Raw genomic sequence first — 12,705 nt, 5'->3', positions numbered from 1 at the left:
TGTGTGAGGCCTATGTCTGAAGTTAATGAAGAATGAAAGGACATGGATCTGCCCTCAACGTCTGAGACCTCTCCATGTTTTGCCTGTGCTTTAAAAAAAACAAACAAAAAAAACACCTTTTTTTTTAAATAAATGGAAGTATAGTTGATTTACAATATTGTGTTAGTTTCAGGTGTACAGCAATGCCTGTGCTTCTTGATTGCTTTCATCCCTAAAGTTATTCATAGAGCTTGGTACTGAGTAAGACCTCTGGTTTGTGTGATTCTTATTTAACAATCTGGCTCTCTGTGGTGGCTACATTTATTTCTCTTCATTTTTAAGTTAGAGTAATAAGAATTGAATGATACATGTATTTTTTAGCAAAATGTATTGTATGAATGTGATTTCATTCCTAGAAATTGCAGGAAATTCGGCCAAATATCAATCAACCAATAGATTTAACAAGTAATTCTTTAGGTTATATATTTAGACATTCCACTCTTCCAAATATACAGTGCCCTGTATGTTCTACAAGCTGTTTGCATTGTTTTTCTGTTTGTTTTTTGCTTTCGGGGGTTTCTTTTGCTATTGATCCAGAAGTATCTCTGAAACATTTCTGTACCACAATGACTCTCCTGACCCTCTATTTACAGAGATCAACCAAGCTGTTATAGACTGACAGTGCTACTTGGTGGCAAGAACAGAATTTTGTCTTAATCCTTCATCACTTTTCTATTACACCTGTTTTCTCCCTTGTGTTCTTCTTCAGGCAGATTTTATTTATCAACTCAGGTTTTTTTTTCTCAAAAATAAGCACAGTATTTCTCCCTGTTATGAAGACAAAATTAACGTAATCATGCATATGAAAGCACATTTTCTAAACAAGTGTGGGTGGGTTTTGAACTCTCAGAAGTATAAATCGTTTCCAAACTACAGGCTGTGGGAGGACAGACAGTTTTCCTTTTCACCGCCATATACTTACAGGGCTGTAAATTTGGTTCATTTCCTCCCTCTCTCCCTCCCTCCTTCTCTTTCTCTCCCTCCCTCCTTCTCTTTCTCTCCCTCTCTCTCATCCATCTATCATATAAAGATTTACAAAAGAGTGAAAGAGTGAAGTAGATTTTTTCTAATGATTACCTAACTATAGAGAATGTTACAAATTAAGACATTAGTATTCCAGAATTCTCCTTGTTGCATTTGTATGCCTTATATTTGTTATACAGTAAGTCCCCTATAGACAAACCTTCAAGTTGTGAACTTTCAAAGACGAGAATATGTGTTCACACGTCCAGTCACGTAAGTTAGTTCACGTATCTGGTGTACACGGTCATGTGCGTGCATCCTCTACAAATGGTTGTACTTTTGTGTGCTTTACTGTACCGTACTGTATAGGGTACAGTGGTACAGTATCTTTATTTCAAGCTCAGGATGTCTGGAGGCAGGCATAAAAGCAGTGGTGATGCAGTTGGTACAGTACTACCCAGACATCACTGGATCGTTTTTTCAGGAGGGTAGATAGAGTTGAATCCAGCAAGGAACCAGCACCTGTGTCATCAACGTCAGGCATCAGTGAAATTACAGCTTGCCTTCCATCTCCCATTGCTGACGATCCTTCAGCTCTACTGTCTTCCACCTCCTCTCCCTCCTCCAGTCAGTAACTCTTCTTGCCTGTTCACTCGATGCCAGCTCCTGTATGCCAGCTATTGTACTTTTCAAGGTACTGTACTATAAGATTTTAAATGTTTTCTTTAGTTTTTGTGTTTGTTTTTCTTTGTATTATTTGTGTGAAAAGTATTATAAACCTATTACAGTATAGTACTACATAGCCGATTGTGTTAGTTGGGTACCTAAGCTAATTTTGTTGAACTTAGGAACAAACTGGACTTACAAACGTGTTCTCAGAATGGAACTCATTCGTATGAAAGGGACTTACTGTATAAACAACAGCTTAGAGCACATTTCCAAACCATAGCAAAAAGTACGCTTACTGAGTGTATCAGTTCAAATGAAACAGAAATTTATTTTTATTTGTGAGTCACTTCAATGTATTCACTTAATGGGGTTTCATTCCATATGGATACCCAGGGAGATACTGTAAATATAGGAAACTGTGTGGCATTAAGTCCCTTTAATGAAGTAAATAAATAGAAAATAAAACATTGGTAAATAAATGGCTATAATTTGAGAAGGCACATAAATTGCTTTACCCAGGAAGAACAGGTTTGAGCGAGTTTAAGCGTCACAAAATAGTGGGACCACTGCTTTGCAAAAATCCCCTAAGAAAAATACAGGTGCTGCAATTATGTCTGAACCCTAAATTACTTGAGAAATATTTAGATGCTCTGTCATACTAAGTGTAATGGGATAATACTGTCATTAAGTTCTAGTCAGTTATCACGAGTAAGTCAGAATCATTTTAGAACCCAAACTAGTTGATTGGATAATTCATTTGCAAGAGCCCACTGTGGCATAATCCTGCTGTAGCCATCTGTATCATAAGATGAGTTGATTCCCAAGTCTATTACTGAAACACCATGGCAATGTGAGTAAATTTGCCAGAGTGATTTCCCTGCAGTCACACATTTATTTAGCCAAACAAACAGCTATGCTTGCGGTAGGTAGCAGATGTTGTCAGTTGCAGGAGACAACATCATGGGAAGCATCTTTTCTCTGATTGCAACTGAGAGGGAGTGGCAATGTGAAAGGAGCTAAGTACTTTAAACTTTACAAGGACTAGATTTTTGTTCCTTTAATTCTCTTGTGAGTCCCCATTATATTGCATCCCCAGACTCCCCCTGAATAGTGCTAAGTTCCTACTGCTATTCATTTGGAGCGGTGTTTAGTAGCATGGAATAATTCAAACAGATATAGTACTAGGCTTTTGCAAAGGGCTTACCTCAACATGACTACCCATACATGCCAAAGGTGGCCCTCACACCCTCGTTAATTCTTCCCTGTCCCTCTAGTACAAAGCACATTCTATATATTAAATGAATATCTCTGAAGAATAGGTCTCTGAGCTAGCTGAAAGCTGTTATATCTAGTGCCGAGAGCGTCTTCCTATCTTTTCATTTATTTCTCTATGCACCGTCACCATCTCTAGTTTGTGGTATTCTTGCTTCCAAAGAAAGAAACTTGAGGTAGATATTGTACATTGGCTCATACAATGCACCCCCTCAAACAACTCTCTTTTTGTTTGAATAAAGATATGAAGGCAAGAAAGCTTATCTTGCAGTCAGAAGTGTCTTATCTTGCAGTCAGAAGTGATGCAGTTCTGTCCAAGCAAACATAATTAGAAATATGCTAGAGTCGCCCTACCCCTGCCTCTTTCTTTTTGCCTGGAATCTCAGACACAGTCACACTGCAGCCATTTTGTGACCATGAGGGGAAGGGAAACAGAAATCCAGGGTCTCAGATCAGTATCAGCAAACATCTGCCTTCAGATTTCTTGCTGTTTGAAGAAAGACGTCCCCATTTTCAAATGATTGTAAATGTATCTGTTATTTGCAAGTCAAAGCATTCTTAAACAAAATTCTTCTTGGACAAGAAGAGTCTTAAACTTGGTGGCAAGTCTCTGACTTTTGGACAAATGGTTAGTTGTGCTTTTAGTCTCTTTTCATGAAGTCCATATGGGGAAAAAGATAGTCTTTTATATGATAAATATGAAGAAATTACGTTGATCTGATACATCTCTGTGCCCCAGTAAGGATATCACCCCTTTCTGAGAATATCTGCCAGGGCACAAACGGCTTGACCTTTGTATTCACCACTAGTGCGGCATTGATCTGGCTGTGATGGGATGATTCTAAAGCTTAAAGCAGTGGTCCCCAAACTTTCTGACACCAGGGACCGGTTTTGTGGAAGACAACTTTTCCACAGACAGGGTGGGTGGGGTGGGGTGGGAGAGCGGATGGTTCAGGCTGTAACGGAAGCAATGGGGAGCGGTGGGGAGTGGCAGATGAAGCTTCGTTCCCTTGCCTGACGCTCACCTCCTGCTGTGCGGCCCGGTTCCTAACAGGCCATGGCCCAAGGGTTGGGGACCCCTGGCTTAAAGGACCAACACCATTATACATCAAATTAACTCAAGCAACTTTGATATGTTCTCTTAGGAAGACCTCTGCTTATATTAAGTATGCATGAGGTGCCTATTTCTGTTTGCTAATTTTTTTTTCTATTTATAATCTTGTTGTTGTTGTTATTTACTTCATACCTTAAGTTCAACCCCAAATAAATTCTTGGAAAATTTCTCTCCAGGAAGAGGCGTATCTTGATTTTTCTTCTATTCCCTCATCTTAGATGCTTTATTTCCTTGGCTATGGTGTCTCCAGAGGTCTTGAGAGTGTCTCATGCCTCTTGTTCTTCCCTCTCTGATTCCTTCACAGGAGGAACAGTCTTCAGAACATCATCCTTGGCTATCATTTCTTATCATGTGGCATGTTCTTCTGAAATTATTCTGTTCATTTGCATGACTTTAATTACATAGCATAATGGTGTCCACCAAGTTGATGTTTCCAGGCCCTGGGCTCTCTGTAAGCTGTTCAGTTTGCTTTCTGTAGGGGGAAAGGCATAATTTGTATCATTTGCTGATTTCTGTATAATAAATACTCTCTATAGCCAATTTCAAGCTACTGATATTTTAACAACATGCTCACAAAGTTCCCAAATATTAACAATTGGCTTTTGTAAGCTATGGACCTAAAACAGGCCGCCAGATATATCCCAGCAAAAATGGGTTTATTTGGGATCAGCAGATAATTACAATTTGGGGTCTGCAACTGTGGTGAGCCACATGCAAGTCCCCTACAGCAAGGGAAGGAGAACACTTTTATAGAGGGAAAAAAGAAGTTGGGAGGGCTCTAGTAAATAAAGTGTCTATGGCTTTTCATTGGCTGAGTTCTTGCCAAGAAAAAGAGAAGTCCTTCTTTATCATGTTGGGCTCTGCTCCCATCACAGGGCTTGAGAGCGTCCCCTTTTGGTCTCCTGACTTGATTTAATTGAGGTTTCTGTTTCTTCATTTTTTGCACAAGCTGATATGAATTGGTTCCAGTGCACTGGAGAGACTGCCAGATGTCACCGTTTGGTTTCTGTTGGAATTTCAAAATCAATATGCCCCAAACTAACTCCTGTTATCTTCTTCTCTCCCAGCCTTCTCCTTTTCAGTGATTAACACTATCACTCATTTATTTCCTTAAGTCAGAGTCCTAGACGTCATGCTTTTGATTTGTTCCCTACCATCATCCTCCACATTTGATCGGTAACCAAATCTGCTATTATGTCTTTGTCCTTAATATGTCTCAAAATGACAGTAGCTCCAGTGATACTAACTAAATCGGGTCATCATGATCTCTCACTTGGAACACTAAAATAGCCTTCTTATTGGTATCTTTGCTTCTGGCCCAGTTGATTCTGCTTTCAATTGATTCTCCATGCAATGACCAGAGGGATCTTTCTATAATGCAGGCCTAGTCAATGTCACATTCTTACTTATATTCCTTGGTTGTTCTTCTGATACAATTTGAGTAAAGTTGTAAATCCTTCAGGATACATACAAGGCCCTTCATGGGCTGATACATACTAATCTACCCAGCATCCATTCTTACCTCACAGACTACAACCAACATCCTATAGTTATATATTAATTAATTATGCTCCTTCTTTTGATTCCAAGCCTTTGCTCATGCTCTTTTCTCTTACAAGACTGATATTATCAATAATAAAGCCAATACTGTAAGTGTGTAACATAATATTTTACCATGCTTTATTCTAATTTCCTTAGTATTTTTGTTTAATCCTCATAATCACTCTAGTAGTTAGTTTTCTGTTTCCTTTTTAAAAAAATTTAGGGACAGAGAGATCAACCAACTCTTCTAAAATTACATAGCTAGTTAAGTGTGGGCACTATATTATTTCTCAATGCCCCACCTCCTCCAAATCTTAATCCTCATTATAACTTCTGCTTATAGTTCCTGTTCCTCAGGAAGCTTTTAAAAATGGAAATATTTCTATGTCTTCCCATAGTACACTATACTAATCCTTATCCTTGGCAAACTTCTATGGAATTGCCTGTTTACTTGTCCTTGACCCCAATAAAATATCATTTTTCCAGAAACAAGGCTATCTCTTGCTTACCACTGTATCTGAAGCACTTAGTAGGGTACTCAGTACATAACAAATATAAATTCATATTTGTTGAATGAATAAATGTTGAAAACTGAGAAAATGCCACTTGAGATTAGTAAGGCTCAATAATTTATAGATTCATATTACTGACTGAGTTTAAAATGGGAGCCAAACATCATACAACATAGAAACTCACTAAAGCCATTTCTCACTGACATATTTGACTGACACATTTAATTTGGGAACACAATGCAAGAAATGAACTGAAGGAAAATATAAATTGCAGAATTGTATAGATTACATATTGTTAAGGAAATTTACAGATCTTCTTATCCATTCTTCTAGCTGTATAGATGAGGAAACTAAAGTCAATGCAAACAGATCTGTCCAATATTTTTATTCATTCAACTTTCTTGTGAGATTAAACTAGGAAGCTCAGGAGGTGTTTTTGTTCTTAAAAAAGAATAAGTATTTGAATAAGGAATAAGAAATAAGGAATAAAAACTTGGATCTGAGATTTTAACATTAAATCATCAGTTTTTTGATACTGAAAACTACAGCTAATACTTTGTTATAAACATTAACACTATTTACAATAGTTGATTGAAAAATAGGGTGCACGAGGTGTAAAATATACGTTTATCTTGAGTTGCTTTTGTTTTTTTTTTTTTTGAGTTGCTTTTTAAAGTCTCTTTTCACATTGACATTAATAGAAATATACTCTAATGATAGCTTGGTAAAGTGAATTTTATTGCTCAGTACTTCTTCCATCTCTGTAAATTGAAGATGGCACAACTATTTTCAAAGGGTTTTTATAACAAACAATTGTAATAATTCTGTAAAACTTTAGGGAGTGTCTCTCATTTAGTAGATACTCTTTAAACATTTGATGAATAACAAAACTTTTGCTGACTTAATCCTTCCTTACTTTCATTTTAACAATGCAGTTTTTGTGTGAGTTGCTGTTATTATTTTGTCGTTTCTGTTGTTTTCAGTTGTAGATGTAGTTTTATTATTGCAGTCAAAGAGTCTGAAAACCTCTCATACCTCCACACCCAACTTCCCTGAAATCACTACTCACAATTTGTAGTGTGACAATGTAGATGTCCCAGGAAACACTGCTAGAGATTTCTGCCATGAGAAAGTAGGTTTTAAGCTCTTAGGCTGCAGCTGTGAATTGTGAATTTAGAGTTTTCTAGAAGAATTTTAATTTTGTCATTAAGAATGGCCATTTATTATCATTCTTTTTTCAGTACAGAGGATTTACAGGTTGCCTCAAAAATTAAACAGAGCATTTGAAAACATTTTTTTTCAAAAGCCAATCTGTAGCTTTGTAGTATAGTCTGAAGTCAGGGAGGCTGATTCCTCCGGCTCCGTTTTTCTTTCTCAAAATTGCTTTAGCAATTCGGGGTCTTCTGTGTTTCCATACAAATTGTAAAAGTTTTTGTTCTAGTTCTGTGAAAAATGCCATTGGTAGTTTGATAGGGATTGCATTGAATCTGTAGATTGCTTTGGGTAGTATAGTCATTTTCACAATGTTGATTCTTCCAATCCAAGTACATGTTATATCTCTCCATCTGTTTATATCATCTTTGATTTCTTTCATCAGTGTCTTACAGTTTTCTGTATACAGGTCTTTTGTCTCCTTAGGTAGGTTTATTCCTAGGTATTTTATTCTTTTTGTTCCAGTGGTAAATGGGACTGTTTCCTTAATTCCTCTTTCTGATTTTTCATTGTTAATGTATAGGAATGTAAGAGATTTCTGTGTATTAATTTTGTATCCTGCGGCTTTACTAAATTCGTTGATTAGCTCTAGTAGTTTTCTGGTGGCATCTTTAGGATTTTCTATGTATAGTACCACGTCATCTGCAAACAGTGCCAGTTTTAAAAAACTAAAAATAGAACTACCATATGGCCCAGCAATCCCACTACTGGGCATATACCATGAGAAAACCATAATTCGAAAAGATACATGTACCCCCATGTTCATTGCAGCACTATTTACAATAGCCAGGACATGGAAGCAACCTAAATTATGTCCATTGACAGATGAATGGATAAAGAAGATGTGGTACATATATACAATGGAATATTACTCAGCCATAAAAATGAATGAAATTGAGTCATCTGTAGTGATGTGGATGCACCCAGAGTCTGTCATACAGAGTGAAGTAAGTCAGAAGGAGAAAAACAAATACCATATATTAACGCATATATATAGAACCTAGAAAAATGGTACTGATGAATCTAGTGGCAGGGCAGAAATAGAGACACAGATGTAGGGAATGGACTTGTGGACACAGAGGGGGAAGGGGAGGGTGGAACAAATTGAGAGAGTAGCATTGACATATATACACTACCATGTGTAAAACAGATAGCTAGTGGGAAGCAGCCACATGGCACAGGGAGATCAGCTCAGTGCTTTGTGATGACCTAGAGGGGTGGGATAGGGAGGGTGGGAGGGAGACGCAAGAGGGAAGGAATATATGTATACATATAGCTGATTCACTTTCTTGTACAGAAGAAACTAACACAAGATTGTAAAGCAATTATAATCCAATAAAGGTGAAAAAAAAATAAAAGCCAGTCTGTTAGGAAAAATTCTACTGATCAAATATATGGACAATTGTATTTCCTTCACTTGCTTTCTTTACTAGAAACATCAGCATCTCTCTCCATTCAGGCCTTCATTTGTGCTTGGGTTTTGGTTTGGATATGACAGGTTTCTTTTTTTTTCCTCTTTAAATATGCTTAATGTTTAGGGAACCTGTTTATACATCAAAATTTACATACATTCTATACCTTTTTATAGCAGCTCATCATGTATTTGATATGGATAAGATGATCTTCATCAATAGAAAACAGGTAATAATTTGCATTTTTCATTGTATACCTACATTTTTTCTTCCTTCTCAGCAGTCATTATAGTGCTATGGATTTCTCTCTGGATTCATTTATCATGGGTAAATGAATATTGAAAAAATACTGAAAAAATATTCAATTTGCACATTTTTCTCTATTTAATTCTTTTCTTTATAAACCAGTGGATTATATATTTCATCATATTTTATTGTCTGGAATAGCTTCTGAACAAGAAAATACACAATTTGCATTCCTGGACCTGGAAATGAAATTGACCACTTTAGCGCAACTTCGACTGAGGTAAAACTCAGAATGTTTGTTTTTCTTTATAGACATACTCATTGTTTTATTTTTTGCAAAGCAGAACCATTTAACACAGCAATTAAAACACTACATTAGGAGTCGGTTCAGTTCTGTCTTTGGCTATATTGAATACTGGCTCTAGTCCTGTTTTCCAAATAATCTGTAACTATAACTCTCATCAGTTATAAATTGTGTTTTCTTTCATCGTTAACATGAAACTGACATTGGTTATTTATTTAATCCTACACAAGTGTTTAAAGGATGGTTGTGAATGTGACTGTTCCTTTTAGAAAATATATTTTGTACTGACAGTCTACAAGCAACATTAGCTAGCACATATTTTCTCCAAAGACACAAGGAAAAAAAATAGCAATTCTCTCAATACCACAAAGAACCATGCCTTGGTGTAATCTACATAGTAAGTACATTTTTCTAAGAATTCTCATAATGTGATTTATTCTACATATATGTCAATAATAGGCATGCTAGACAGTAAAATTATGAGAAAGCTATAATGGTTAATTGTAGTACCCGGAACCAAACTTCCCGAGTCTTAATTGACTTTGCCACTGATAAACTATGGTTACATGGACAAATTACTTAGTTGTTTTCTCTGTGACTCTTTTCTTCACTTGCAAAGATACAGACATTCCCCCTAGAAAGGCACACATACATGTATAACTTAGACTATAATTTTAGGTGTTTCTGGGCCCCCTGAGACATATCCATACACTCCGGGTAAGAAGCCCCGACTAATACACTATGGGAAGTATTAATACTATCTAGCACTCTTGCTGTACCTTATCTAAAAACTCAAAGTGTCAAGACAGATAGACATAAAATTTTATCTACTTGCAAATTTATACTGGCCTGCATCTTTCAGAAATTAAGCCTGAATAAATGCATTTATGAGTTGATTTAAAACCAACCAACCAACCAACCAACCTTCCTTTAACTATAGCCTTATCATACAATGTAGAATTCTGAAGTCAAAGTATGCTCACCTGGGGACAGTATTCCCATTTTTAAAAAAAATATTTTTAAAGAATAGCCAAGGGGAGCAACTTATTCTCTACAATTTTGAAAAGTCGGCAGGCTTACTACTCCCATTCTCGTTAATTTTGGGAGCTTAGTGTATAACTCCCTGAAGAAGTAAGCTACCTCATCCTTCACATTACCCTTCTCAGGGTCTGGTGCCTTCTGATACAGATTCTCACATCACTGAGTAAGTTTATGTAAATTCCAAAGGGTCTTACAATCACCAGCATTGCAAAAATACAGCTTGGCATATCTCTTCAGTATAACAGGCAATGGTTTTCACATATACTAGGCAAAAATTATCACTAGAAATTTCAACAAGGAAAATGAGTTACTCCTAGAAGAAAATACATAAGTGATTATCATAGTTTGTAGAAAATATACATTTATCGAATAGGAGGCCCTCTTCCAAATTATGGGATATTTTGTATAAAAATAAATATTTTTAATTAAAAATGTTTACTGAGTTCCCATTAAATACAAGGCAGAATATTTGCTTTGAATCTGCTTGAAAAGATATGACATTTTCACAGGAAATAATAACTATCAATAGAATCAGAGAATGTATTCTGCCTAACTCTAAACTCTACATAGAGGTCCAGAGTGGGAGGGGGCCATAACTCAGTTAATATGATTCATGTCAGTTACAGCCTTGGAACTAACTCACATGAATTATTTTAGACTGTTTTAGAGATTCTGTTGTATTTCATGGTACTAGCACATGCAGGTAAATTCATTAGCATGCATGCACATTCACGTGCCAACACACAAACACACATACACACACACACTGGATTTGACAGTGAACTCTGTCCTTCCACAAAGAAAAAAAGGGGAGCGGAGGAATAGCAAAGTTTTTCTTCCATTGTATGGGTGTAAATTACTTTAAATAAATATTGTTATCACTATTCAGAAGCACATGTTTATCTTTAAAATGCCATTGATTTGAAAAACAGACTCGGAATTCTACATTATAATGGCTAAAAATTACATTCGTGAGGAAAAGAATAAGACTGCCAGATATTTGGCTTTGTGTAGTCTCATGCTAAAATGTTTATTGGCATTGTTATATACAGAATGCTGAAAGAGATGTTGCTCATTTAAAGGGAATATATTAAATTGGGAACTCTGCAATCATGTGTTGTATGAAGGAGCCGAGTGAATTTGGAGACTCTGACATCATATTCTTTACTGTTAGCACTGATTCGATTTAGAGACTACTGTTTGTAAAAATCTTTCCTGATAGAAAAATATGAGAGACTAATAAATATGAGTGTATTTAGTCTCACTCCCTCTAGTGAACCTATTACTAAAATAACTTAATCAAATTCTGAGGCTATTTTGTTATTTGCACCAGGCACATGAGTGGCAGAGTTAGCTATCTTCCTTCTATGATGCTTATTATACTGTTTCTGAGGGAGTAGGGCCATACCAGAGCAGTGGGACAAATTATAGTGGCATCTGAATGAAAATCTTACCCGTCCCTTCAGTTGACCCCTGGGAAAAACATACAGTAATGTTTAACCATGATATTTTGTACTTATTTTTACACATCTTTAAGGAATACATTTTATTCCTAAGAAAAACTATCTAATAATAGTAGGACAATTGAATGGTCAAATGTTTCACTATTGATGATTCACAAAAACTGAACGTGTGTTGTGTGCTGTGTTGTCATGTAAGCACTGGAGTATGAGACTGTGTGTTTCAGTGCTCACCCCCTCATCTGTGTACTCTATGACTCTGGCAAGTTAACCTCTCAAAGAATCACTGCCCTTTGTAGATTAGATACATAGAGAGATAGCAGCATATATTTCAAAGTTTGTGGCAAGGAATAAATGAGAGATTATTTAAAAAAAGAGCTCGTGCAGTAGTTGTCATAGAGTGAATACTTAATAAGTACTGGGTTATTGCTATTAGGCACGTCTACCCTGGGATTTTGTCCCCTCTAAGGATAACCAGTGATTTTCAGGTCTTGACTGGCCACTATAATACATTCAGCCATAATAGTGAGTAATGAAATTACTAAGCTGGAATGTATTCAACATCATTCCTTAGAAGGAGCTCAGCATAGCAGTGGTAGCTAGAGATACAAATTTTGCAACTAGACCCCGTGTTTAAATCCCAGCTCTGCTACTCATTAGCTGCGTGACTTTGGATGAGTCAACAACCGATGCCTCAGTTTCCTCACCTACATAACAGCAATAACAACACAATCAACCATTTATAGTTGTTATAAAGATTAGAAACACTATTGTTTGAACCACGCTTAGAATGGTGCCTGTTGTTTAGGAAACATAACTTAAGTGTTTGGTAAATAAACGTAAGCTACTGCAATATTGTGTGGGTCTTTCCCTGTATTAAATATTGTATGTCTAGGTTTCAAATATATTGAATACAAAT

The sequence above is a fragment of the Monodon monoceros genome, unplaced genomic scaffold, assembly GCF_005190385.1.
Source record: "Monodon monoceros isolate NGI ecotype Baffin Bay Population unplaced genomic scaffold, NGI_Narwhal_1 Super_Scaffold_7, whole genome shotgun sequence".
Lineage (NCBI taxonomy): Eukaryota > Metazoa > Chordata > Mammalia > Artiodactyla > Monodontidae > Monodon > Monodon monoceros.
The sequence above is the reverse complement of the archived record's forward strand: the minus strand, read 5'-3'. Positions refer to the sequence as shown.